This window comes from Trichechus manatus, unplaced genomic scaffold, assembly GCF_000243295.1.
Source record: "Trichechus manatus latirostris isolate Lorelei unplaced genomic scaffold, TriManLat1.0 scaffold00001, whole genome shotgun sequence".
Classification (NCBI taxonomy): domain Eukaryota; kingdom Metazoa; phylum Chordata; class Mammalia; order Sirenia; family Trichechidae; genus Trichechus; species Trichechus manatus.
In genome coordinates this window covers 9,793,381-9,801,315 of record NW_004443937.1, presented here as the reverse complement: position 1 = coordinate 9,801,315, position 7,935 = coordinate 9,793,381, and positions in this window count along the sequence as shown.

Here is a 7,935-nt window from a genome sequence, read left to right as displayed (position 1 = left end):
TGTTGAAACCTCTCACTTCGTATTCTGTCAATCCCTGGAGCCTTGTTTTTTGCCAATGCCTTCAGTACAGCTTGGACTTCTTCCTTTTGTATCATTGGTTCTTGATCATATGCTACCTCCTGAAATGGTTGAACGTTAACCAATTCTTTTCGGTGCAGTGACTCTGCATTCCTTTCATCTTCTTTTGATGCTTCCTGTGTCATTCAATATTTTGCCCATAGAATCCTTCAATGTTGAACTCAAGGCTTGAATTTTTTTTTTTTTCATTTCTTTCAGTTGAGAAACGCTGAGTGTGTTCTTCCCTTTTGATTTTTGTAACTCTAGGTCTTTGCCCATTTCATTGTAATACTTTACTTTGTCTTCTTGAGCTGCCCTTTGAAATCTTCTCTTCAGCTCTTCTACTTCATCATTTCTTCCTTTTCTTTAGCTAGTCTACGTTCAAGAGCAAGTTTCAGAGTCTCTTCTGACATCCATTTTGGTTTTTCTTTTCTGTCTTTTTATTGACCTTTTGCTTTCTTTATGTATGATGTCCTTGATGTCATCCTACAACTTGTCTGATCTTCAGTTATTAGTGTTCAATGTGTCAAATCTATTCTTGAGATAGTCTCTAAATTCAGGTGGGATTTACTCAAGGGTCGTACTTTGGCTCTCGTGGACTTATTTTAATTTTCTGCGGCTTCAACTTGATCTTGCGTATGGCAGTTGGTGGTCTGTTCCACAGTCAGCCCCTAGCCTTGTTCTGACTGATGACATTGAGCTTCTCCATCGTCTCTCTTCACAGATGTAGTTGATTTGAGTTACTATATGGCCGAGCAATTCCACTCCTGGATATATACCAAGAGAAATGAAAACATATGTCCCCACAAAAACATACATCAATGCTCATAGCAGCATTATTCGTAATAGCCAAAAGGTGGAAACAACCCAGATGTCCATCTGCTGATGAATGGGTAAATAAAATGTGCAGTAGATCCATACAATGGAATATTATTTAGCAAAAAAAAGGAATGAAGTTTTTCGGCATGAAAGCCGCACAAACTAGTTCTGAGTGAGGAGAATTTGAGAGTAATTGGCCCATAAACTTTTATCTTTTTTGTATAATTGTCATGTGATATGATTCAAGTCATTACTAGAGGGAGCAGAGACAATTCTTAGTCACAGCCTATGCATCATATTATATTCAAACGTGGTGGAATTTAGGAATGATTATCTGAATGACATCAGAAGCTTCCTGGTGGTAGTCCTTCCAGAGTTATCCTCATAGCACAAATTCATGTGCCTATTTCCATTATATATCCAAGAACTTAAAAATATTTCCTACATGTTTTTAGAAGTATCAACAGAGATAAATGCCATACCTTCAGCTCTTTCTTCAGAACAGGATTTATTTGAACATCATCAGAATTGTTTTTTGTGAGTAGTTCAGGAATAAACTGGACCAGAGATTAGGTGGCCAAGATATTTACCTACACTGTAACTGTGAAAAGACCTAGTAAATCCTCCAGGAATCAGCAAAAGTAAAGGTCTACCTAGATTGTCTCTTATTTAATTCCACCTAAAAAAAAAAAAGGAATGAAGTTTTGATACATGCTACAACATGGGTCAACCTTGAAAACCTACTAAGACGCCAGTCACAAAAGACCACATATGATCCTGTTTCTTAAGAAATGTCCAAAATAGGCAAATCTATAGATACAGAAAGTAGATTGGGGATTGGGGGAGGAGAATGGGAGGGGTGGGGTGACAGCTAAACGGTATGGAGTTTCTTTTTGCGATGATGAAAATGTAGTTGTACAACTCTGAATATACTAAAAAATACACCGAACAGTACACTTTAAATGGGTGAAATTTTTTTGTATGTGAATTATTTCTCAATAAGGCTGTTAAAAGGGGTGAGGAGGGATAATAAGCCCTTGGCTGCTGACGTCAAGATCCCTCATGCTCGTGACTCTGGGAGGCTCTATATGCTATCCCAGACTCAGCTGGAGGGTGTCTAGGAGACACTTGCTACTGCCGGGTGCAAGGTGTCCGGGGGCAGCCAGCGTGTTCCTGAGCCTCTCTTGTGCTTTAGTCCCTGGGCCTGCTACCCTCCTGCCAACCCTGCTCTCAGCCTGGCCCCACTGCCTCATCTCCCTTCCAGGTTTCGTGGCTCCTCTACCTCCCTGGAGATAGCCTGGAAGACCTGCGTGGGCCCAGAATCCTGCGTGCTGTATCTGGGCCACTTCCGAGGTGGACAGATACCTAATGTATAAAAAGTTTTCTTTCTGCAGTCATCTGACAAAATGTTTGAGCCAGCCCTGTGCAACCTTTTCCTTTCTCCTATTTGTCAGTGAATCTTTTTCGTTTTTTATTATGGAAAATTTCAAATATACAAGAGTAGAGAGAATAGTACGATAAACTCTCATGTATCCATCACACTCCTTCAATAATTGTCAGTATTTTGCCAATCTTCTTTCATATAGCTCCCAACCCCACTTTTTTTTTTTTTGATGGAATACTTTAAAAGTAAATTCCAAATACATCATTTCACACAACATATCTCTAACAGATAAGGAGTTGTTTTTTTTTTTTTAAACATAACCCACAAAGCCATTATTTCTCCTAATACAACCATGTTTATTCTTTAATCTTTTCTAAGACCCAATTCATGTTCGTATTTTTCCCCAATCCTCTTAAAGTGTCTTTTTACAGTTGGTTTGTTTGAATTAGGATCCTGCCAATGTCCCCACGTGGCATTAGGTTGCTGGTTCTCTTAAGTCTCCTTTATAACAATTTCCCCTCCCCACTTTTTTTCTCAAGCCATTTATTTATTGAAGAAGCCATGTTGTTTGTCCTGTAGAATTCTGCAGATCTTTTGAAAGTATTCTTATCTAGGGGGATATCAAATCTTCAGATTGTGTTTCACTTCAAGAAAAGATTAAGGGGAATGAATTAGCAATAGATGCTTAGAAAATTAAGCAAATGTGGTCTTAAAAGAATGTGAGCAGCCATCTAAGATACTCCACTGGTCTCACCTCTTCGGGAGCAAGGGAGAATTAAGAGAACAGGATACAAGGAAAAGATTAGTCCAAAGGACTAATGGACGACAGCTAGCAAGGCCTCCACCAGACTGAGTCCAGTACAGCTAGATGGTGCCCGGCTACCGCCACTGACTGCTCTGACCGGGATCACAGCAGAGGTTCTGGACAGAGCTGGAGAAGGATGTAGAACAAAATTCTAACACACAAAAAAAAGACCAGATTTACTGGCCTGACAGACCCTGGAGAAACCCCAAGAGTATGGCCCCCGGACACCCTTTTAGCTCAGTGGTGAAGTCACTCCAGAGGTTCACTGTTCAGCCAGGGATTGGACAACCCCATAAAAAAAAACGAGACTAATGAGGCACAGCAGTCCAGGGACAGGGACTAGAAGGCAGAAGGGGACAGGAAAGCTGGTGATAGGGAACCCAAGGTTGAGTAAGGACAGTGTTGACATGTGGTGGGGTTGTTAACCATTGTCATAGGGCAATATGTGTACTAACTGTTTAATGAGAAACTATTTTGTTCTGTAAACCTTCATCTAAAGTGAGAATAGCAGCACAACTGGAAGAACGTAATTGATGTCACTGAATTGTACGTGTAGAAATTTTTGAAATGGTGTATCTTTGGCTATGTATAGTTTCACCAAAAAAAAAAAAAAAAAGGTCCTCCAAGGTCGAGAAGGGAGAGTATTGACATGTCGTGGAGTTGTCAACCAATGTCATAAAACAATATGTGTACTGACTGTTTAATGAGAAACTATTTGTTCTGTAAACCTTCACCTAAAGTACAATAAAAAAAAAAGAAAATTAAGCAAATGAAAAACCAAGCAATACCTACCCCAGGTAAAACAAAACGTCTAGGAAAGGAATTATAATCACAGCACACTTATTCGATCAGCTTGAATAATTGTTTCATAGTTCTAGTATTGTAAATCCAGAATAATGACATAAGCAAAAAATGGGAGAGGAAAATATAGAGTGATCTAGGAGTGAAATCTTCCTATTCCTTAGCAGTAGTCACTAGATGAAATCTAAAACTGAAAAAAAAAAAAAAGGAACAAATAGCAGTCTAAGTCTGATGCTTAGAAGATAGATACATCTTCTATTTACAGACCAGAAGAAATAGCTTAAAGAGTAGAAAATGGTTGCCTTTAGGGGGTAGGAATTGGGAGTGAGAGGGAATAGGGCTGTTGATTTTAAAATATATATCAGAATTATTAACAAAAAGTAACTTTTTTGAAATATTAGGTTCATTTAGCTGGTATTGGTAGAGGCTAGGATTCAAGAAAGGATGCGTTAAGACTCCAGAAGGCCTTTGGCCATTTTAGTGAAAGAGCGCAGGTCCTCATACCCTCCGAGTTCAGGACAGCAGGCAGGGCACAGAAAAGGCTCACAAGGCCATGCCATCTCCCACCTGTTCTGTCTTTTGTTTCTCTGTTCGTTCCTGCTAGAGCGACCAGCCGGAGCGAAAATGCCAGCCAACTCTCCTGGGCATTGTCTCAGCAGGACAGTGTATCATTGCCAGTCACGTCACCTTTGCCTTTTCCTCCTTTCTCCCTTTTCTTGGGAGCTTCCAACATACTCTTAAGTTGCAGCTCCCAACAACTCCCAACTGTGTTCCTTCAAAATCCCTTTAATGAAGAGATCAAAATGGGAGGGCATATTTTCATAGACTCTATTAACTCCTAACACAGCAGGGGCCCCTGGAAGCCCTGGAGTTTTCTTCTCCCCTACCCTTCTCTGAGCTTCTTCCAGAAGGGCAAGATGGTGTCATGACTAGTAAGAGCACTGACTCTAGAGTCAGACTTATGGCTTGGCCTTTTATTTGCTGTGTGACTTTTAACAAGTTACTTAACCTCTCTGAGCTTCAGAATCCCAGATTTCAGTTAACTCCTCACATAATAATATTGGGTTACTGTGAGGACTTAGAAAGAATAATGCATGTTAGGTACGTACATAGCTCCTGGCAGACTAAGAACTTGGTAAACAGGAGATATGACCTCCCACCCCCACCCACACTGCTGTCTCAGAGCCTCCAGGATGATGCTGTGAGCTCCTTTTGGAGCCAGGATATTCCCCACCTACACCTGGCACACCTATTCCGCATTCCCATCCAACCCCCCCATCCCCCACCCCCATCCCCCAGCCAGCCTCCTGTTTCCGTAGGGTCAGCTTTCACCTTGGCCTCTGGTCAAAGGGATCATAATCTCTCTTCCCTTTGTCTGGAATCTCAGAATCCCCGCCAAATGGTGGTTTGGAGACACAATGGGGGATTTGAGCTGCTGGATCTAAAGAGGGCAGCCAGTGAGGAACCTGATGACTCTATGTGGACGGGGAGCAGGGAGGGACAGTCGAACCAGTGAGACTTCGGAGGCAAGTGAATCGGTGGTCCTAGCACACACATCTTGCTGTCAGGGGAAACTGAGGAATGGAACAAGACCACCTCTGAACACTGCTGAGGGAATGTCAGTGTCTCCAAGAGGAGGCTTATACCAGAGTGTTCACAGGGCAGTTAGAGAAGCAACCTGGACCCCCCAGCTTCTGTAGTGGGTCCCTAGAATGACCCTCCCCAAGACCATCTACAGGAGAAAAGGGATAGGTCCTGTATTATGGATTGAATTTTGTCCCCAAAAAATGTGTGTCAACTTGGCTAGGGTATGAATCCCAGTATTGTGTAGTTGTCCACCATTTTGTGATCTATGTGATTTTCCTATGTGTTGTAAATTCTAACCTGTATGATGTTAATGAGGCAGGATTAGAGACAGTTATGTTAATGAGGAAGAACTCAATCTATAGGATTATGTTGTATGTTGAGTCAATCTCTTTTGAGACATAAAAGAGAGAATCCAACAGAGAGGAAAGGAACTTCCTACCACCAAGAAAGAAGAGCCAGGGGTGGACTGTGTCTTTTGGACCTGGGGACCCTGCACTGAGAAGCTCCTAGACCAGGGGAAGATTGACCACAAGGACCTTCCCCCAGAGCTGACAGAGAAAGAAAGCCTTGCCCTGGATCTGGCACCCTGAAGTCGAACTTCTAGCTTCCTAAACTGTAAGAGGATAAACTCCTGTTTGTTAAAGCCATCCACTTGTGGTATTTCTGTTATAGCAGCACTAGATAGCTAAGGTATCCTCCAAAGGAAATCAGGATCCCGTCAGAAAGGGGAATGGATCTTGGACAATGCCCAAAAATGCCAAGTATCAATTTTTTTGAGGACAAGATGGTGGAGTAGTCAGATGCTTCTGGTGGACCCTCTTACAGCAAAGACCCGAAAAAACAAGTGAATCAATTATATATGACAATCTAGGAGCCCTGAACATCTAAGGCAAAGTTGAGGAACCAGACTGAGTGGCAGAGGGAGGGAGAAATGTTTCAGAAGCAGGGAGGAGTTGCCAGACCTGACCTCTTGAGAGCCTGAGCTCTTCAGGCCTGAGCAGCTCGTGGGTGAGTGGTGAGGCAGGCAAGCAGCCAACCTCAGGAGGTGCATTTTCCGCACTGGGAGAGACCCAGCTGCAGAGAGTCTACTCCGCCACCCAGAACCAGTGAGAAGCAGCCCTGGATCAGCGAAAGATAAGTACTTGCGTAAGGCCTACCACGTGTATCAAAAACACCCCCTTAGGGAAAAACCTCTCTCTCATTTACCTCCCCACTCCCTGCTCTGCACTGGGTCCGGGACTGGCTTCAGCAATTGCCAAGTCCCCTGGGCCAGAAGTAGGATCCATCACACGCCCTGAGCCATTCTCCCTGCCTTGGAGAGTGAACAAATTAACAAACAGGAAAAAATAAACTGCCGGCTCCCCTACACCAGGAACCCAGGGTAGGCACAGCTCCTTTGCCTAGGCACAGGCATAAGGGATCCACAGACTTCGAGGGCCTTCCCCCCTGCAGAGACTTGTGTGGGCCCATCTCAACAGCATAGGCCTTCATTACCGCAGTACCACAGGGTATATACCTGAAGTCTAACTTCAACTGTTTCAGCTGTGAAGTGGCAGGTTCATGACATTTGACACTGCTCTGCCCATTAAGCAGAGTCTTCACCTACCCACATCAGGGGCGTGAGGACTGGTGGCTCCATCCACGCCACCTAGCCACCTGTGATAGGGGCTCAAGAATAAGGGGTAGCCCACAGTCCTTACAGCCAACAGCACTGGGTGCTCATAGTCCAACTGCAAAATCCACCCATGTACGCACTCTAGGGAACAGGGACATGCCTACCTCCTGGACACTCGGGGTTGGCCGTCAGCCCCCTGCCTTGCTCCGAGTGTGTCCCCCTGCTGCAGCCAGATGCCTGTGCCTACACCAATCCCCCATGCCTGTCTAGGACTGTAGGTGAGAGCCTACAGCACACACTTGGTGGCTAGCTACCTGGGCACCTGAGCTGAATCCATACAGGAGTGGGCGGACTGTTGAGCTCACATACCTAGTAACAGATATAATCACCTGGTGACAGGACATTAGCGCTTCGAAGGTGCCAATAATCAAACTAGCTCATACGAGCAGCCTATTTGGGCATATCAAAACAAAACAAGGAGCTAGGACACCGTAAGCAAGCATAAAATAAATAAATATAATAACTTATTGATGGCTCGGAGACAACAGTCAATATCAAATCACATAAAGAGGCAATCCATGATGGTTTCAGCAAGCTCCCAAAATAAAGAATCTGGAAATTTTCCAGAGGAGGAAAATTTCTTGGAATTACCAGAGGCAGAATACAAAAGATTAATATACAGAACTCTTCAAGAAATTAGGAAGGAAATTAATCAAAAACACAGAACATGCAATAGAAGAAATTAAAAAGATTAGAAAAGAGCAAAATGACAAATTTAACAGGCTGACAGAATCCATAGAGAGACAGCAATCAGAAATCCAGAAGATTAACAATAAAATTTCAGAATTAGACAACTCAATAGAAAGT